We start from the raw sequence: 5,177 nt of genomic DNA, 5'->3' as shown, positions 1-5,177 counted from the left end.
GATATGCACTACAGAATGATCGTTACCTCCTGATTTTATAAAACCAGTTTATAAAAACTCAAGTCCTGAGATACCTGGGACATCAAGATTAATTGACATAACAGTCCACAAAGACAAGGTTCTATGTCCTCCTTTGGCGAGTAGCAACTGGCGGTTTTAAAAGCTTGTGTGCTGCCAACTAAGTTGCAGCTATTGGTCTTTCCCTGTTTTAGCAAAGAAAAGTGAAGGAAATCAGATACACATGGAAATAATTAATCCAAAGGACTAATGGTCCACATGAATCCTAGCATCCATGACCTTGAGACTAGAAAAGCTAGATGGTGCCAAGCTACAACCACTGCTGACTCTGAAAGGAATCACAGCAGGAGGTTCTGGATAGAGTGGGAGAAAAATGTGAAGAAAGCTCAAAATAAAAAAAAAAACAGGCTTACTGGTCTGATAGAGACTGATGAACCCTGAGGCTATGGTCTTTAGTCACTCTTCTAGTCTGGACCTGGACTCACCCCTGTATAGTCAACTTATGTAGCCAAACGAAAGAGGTTTATAAGGTGAACAATAACACTAGGGAGGGAGGTGCTTCTCAGAACAATCAACTAAAACAGTCAACTAAATGAGATCAAAAGGGCAGCATTTGCCCAGAGATAGTGCTCAGAGGCAGGAAGGGATGGGAAAGAAGGATGAATGGAAACAGGAAACACAGGGAGGAAGTGGGAAGAGTGTTGTTACATTGGGATTGCAATCAATGTCACCAATCAAAATGTGTATGAATTGTCGAATGGAAAACTCTCTGTGTAAACTTTCACCCAAATTACAATAAAAAGAAAAAGAAAGTAAAACAAAACAAAACAAAAACTTTTTCAGATAATTTCATTTGAATTATTTCACATTTGATTTGTATTTTAGCATGCATTTGTATATTTATTATTGGGCCTAGAAGTCAACAGTTTTAAGTATGAACTCCCTTTGCTCATCATCAAAGAACAAGTAATATAAAATTAGATTTTGACACACAAACACATACACGAAGGACTACAACTTTAAGAAAAGAGATCATTACAGATTATATGGAAATCAAATATTTTTCTTCATTTCACATATTTCTTCTAGTAGAAATATTAAGCAGATATATAGTTTAAGTATTTATGTTTCCTACTAAGAAAAAGAGGGGTCGTTATGAGTCGGGTTCGACTCGACGGCACATAACAACAACATTAAGAAAAATACAATATTGTTTAACTCTGGCATTGTTCAGAATACTCTCAAAATTAGTTATAATCTTAACAACATAAAACAGCTCTCCTGCTTTAATTTTTGTTTAGCTGAGGCACTTGACTGCTAACCAGAAGGCTAGTGATTCAAATCCACCAGCCACTCCTTGGAAGGAAGGTTGGGCAATCTACTTCCATAGTGATACTGCCTCAGAAACCCAAGGAGGGGTCACTGTGAGTCAGATCCGACTACGGAAGTGAGTTTGGTTCGGTTTTGGAGCTGTAACGGGTGTCAAATACATTCAATTAGTGAAGCCAGAGCATATTGCTTATTTCCCAAGAATCTGCAACACACAATGAAAATTTGGATATATTTGAACATCAAACTAAGAGTTCCTCTATCCCAAGTTTCATTCATTCCCTTTAAACATAACAACATAAAAATAATTATTGGTTGTCATTATCATGGATGCAGGGGTAACATTCAAAATACTTAATAACAGATATAGCACAGTATCGATCAATCAGAAGAGATGCTAGATACAGTTATAGAGGAGGATGCCAGAGGCCCCCCTGTGCAGGCATTGTTCTTTTATTGCTGGGTCCTGGAGAGACCCTAGGGTGGTAGTCTGGGCCCAGGGAGCCAGGAAGTGGCTGTTTACCCCCATTAGAGGAGCTCTGTTGGTATAGTCATTAAGGTATTTGGCTGCTAATCAGAAGGATGGCAGTTTGAACCCACCAGCTGCACTGTGGGAGAAAGATGAAGCAATCTGCTTCTGTAAATATTGACAGCATTGGAAATCCTATGTGGCAGTCTACTCTGTCTCAAAGAGTTGCTATGAATCAGAATTGACTAAATGGCAGTGGGCTTGGGTTTTTTTGAGTGGTTTATGGACTTATCTCAGTATTTTAGCAACCAGCGGGGCCATACTGAATGTGTTACTTGGCTTGTTCACCATACTTTCAATATATGGATAGAAAAACCCAGATCCACAAAGCATACATTTAATGGCTGAAAATATATCAAATGTCTAGGCAAGTACATAAGAATTCTACTGAAATGTGTGAAATTCAAACAAGGGAAAAAGTAAGTGGAAAAGTCATTTTACTCAAAGAGGGTTCCAAACCAAACCACACTCACTGGCGTCGAGTCAATTTGACTCATAGTGACCCCTCCTTGAATTTCCAAGGCAGTATCTCTATGGAAGTAGATTGCCCAATCTTCCTTCCAAGGAGTGGTTGGTGGGTTTGAACCGCCAGGCTTCTGGTTAGCAGTCCAGTGCCTTAGGCACTACCCTACCAGAGCTCCCTAAAGAGGGTTAGGACCGAGCAAATATTTCTATGAAACTTCAGTGGATTCAAATGCCTTGAACAACTTAAAAAACCCAATCAGAGAAAGGGTTAACTATTAAAACAGGTTTTGTTGCATCAAAAATTATGTTTGCTTTGGAAAAGGGTGTCTTCCTAAACTTTATTTTCAGTGATTTAAAAAAGCTTAACTATTATTTGAATCTATGACATGATTGAGTGTAAGATGCACTCTTATTTTATGATACTAGATAATTTTTAACACCGGACAATTACACTATAACAGTGCTTTTATGCCACCTAGATTTTATTTTACACTTATGAAAGAGCTGTCATTAAACTAATTTAGGTAGATATTTTATCATATGTCACTATTGCACATATACTGAAAATATAAATAAAATAGTTTCTTCACATTCCCTGACTAACTTTTTGGACTCAATCACACTTTTTGCCGAAGAGTGGTAGTTTTAAATGTCCATAAATTCTTTAATACTTCTCCTTCAGTGAAGTGGAGCTGAACCCCCTCCACTTATGGGTAGACTTGTTTTTAATGAATAGGTTAAAGTGGAATGACAGTATCAGACTTTACAAAATAGGTCATAAGAAGTCACCATAGCCTCCCTCTTAGTTGCTCTCTCTTGGATTATTCACTTAAGGAAAAGCCAGCTGCCGGGTCATAAGCAACCCTATGGAGAGGCCTACATGGTGAGGAACTGAGAACTCTGGACAACAGCTATCTACCTGAGCTTGGAGGTAGATCTTCTAACCAAATCAGGAATTCAGATGACTGCAGCCCCAGCCAACGTCTTGACTGCCACCTCATGAGACACTCATATTCTCTTAAGACAAACAGAAACTATTTTAGATTGTGGTGCAGTGAATAATATGGCTCTTCTAGCCATGGTCTTTGTGACTCCCACCAAATGAATGTGTGAGACTATGTGAACGTGAGGTGCTTGTGGCCCACCAAGGGGACTGGAGAGCTTGTTGATAGTGTAAATAAGGTATATGGCACCTTTGTGGAGGTGTGGCCCTGCAAATAAAGTCTATGGATCCCTAAGGTGGGGATTGGTCAGTTTTTTGCCATACCAACAGGCTTAAAATGAGCCATCCCAGAGGTGGAAAGAGGAATCTCACTGCCATCAAGACAGACGAGCCAGGAGTGGAGCGCGTCTTTGGACCTGAGATCCCTGTGCTGAGACGGCAGAGGAAGGCAGAGAGAGAAAGCAGAGAGATGGAGGCAGCAGAGCCAAGAGAATGGCATGAGGCAGAGCAGCAGGCTTGCTGGCCCACAGAGCGAAAAGCTGAGTTCCTTGAGGAAGGCGGCTGCCAGCCAGAGTGGGACGCACCTATGGGCCGAGCTAAAAGAACTCTGTAACACTTGCTCAACCAGGGCAGAGGTGAGGGCAGGAGGCTGAGGGCATGTTTTCAGGCATGGCTGAAGGGAAACTGTCCGTATCGAAGAACTGTATCCTAAGCGTTCTTGAACCTATGTAATAGTAACCTTTTACTTCTGTAATAAAGTCCATAATCCTCAGCATTGCAATGAATTATCCAACCCAGCAGAAAATTAGAGAGTGCTGTGGGCACTTGGAGTGTGGTTGGAGTCAGAATTGGTAGGAAGGTTGGAAGGTGGTGGCATGCATGACCTCATAGGAATCAGTCTTGGGCTGCTGATGGTGATTTTTCTCTCCCTCTCATTAAGTTACAGGAGGTCTGTGACTCTACCCCCATGACCTTCTTGCATAGATAATGAATGTTTATTGTTTTAAGTTACTACTGCGGGCAATTTGTTATGCAGCAATCAATAACTAAATGCCAAGAGCTATCAATTTTCAACCAATATCATCTTCTGTGCCATTAAGAGCCAGGTCTTCTGCCAACCCACTGGGTAGGTTCAAACCACTAGCCTTTTAGTTATCAGACCAGTAATTGCTGGGTAAGTGGTGGGGGCTTGTTGATGTTGGTGGAATTTGGACATTAAAGAGGATATGTGAATCCTTGGGGGCAAGGAGATTTGGGGATGTTCCATTATATGTAGTATTCTATATCACAGAACACTTCATTACCAACATGTTGTTGTGTGCTGTCGAGTGAGACCCAACTCATAGCGACCCCTCCTTGGGTTTCCGAGGCAGTATCACTACCAAAGTAGCCCAACCTTCCTTCTGAGGAGTGGCTGGTGGGTTTGAACTGCTAGCCTTCTGGTTAGCAGTCAAGTGCCTTAGGCACTATGCTACCAGAGCTCCTACCAACATATTAGGAATATAAAAATATATTTAGGGAGAAAATCAATGATGCAAATAATACTTAAAGAACTGGTTTATGAAATAATCTTTGCAGTATCATAATCCTTGGGTTTTGAGGCAGTATCCCTACGGAAGTAGATTGCCCAATCTTCCTTCCAAGGAGTGGCTGGTGAGTTTGAACCGCCAGCCTTCTGGTTAGCAGTCAAATGCCTTAGGTGCTATGCCACCAGAACTCATAATAGGTACAATAGGTACATGTTGTTGTTGTTGTTATGTGCTGTCAAGTCAGACTCGACTCATAGCGATCCCTCCTTGGATTTTCGAGGCAGTATCACTATGGAAGTAGATTGCCCAACCTTCTGAGGAGTGGCTGGTGGGTTTGAACCGCCAGCCTTCTGGTTAGCAGTCA

The sequence above is a fragment of the Orycteropus afer genome, unplaced genomic scaffold (assembly GCF_000298275.1).
Source record: "Orycteropus afer afer isolate SDZICR_OR568_19922 unplaced genomic scaffold, OryAfe1.0 scaffold00008, whole genome shotgun sequence".
Classification (NCBI taxonomy): domain Eukaryota; kingdom Metazoa; phylum Chordata; class Mammalia; order Tubulidentata; family Orycteropodidae; genus Orycteropus; species Orycteropus afer.
Note: the sequence above shows the minus strand (reverse complement) of the source record.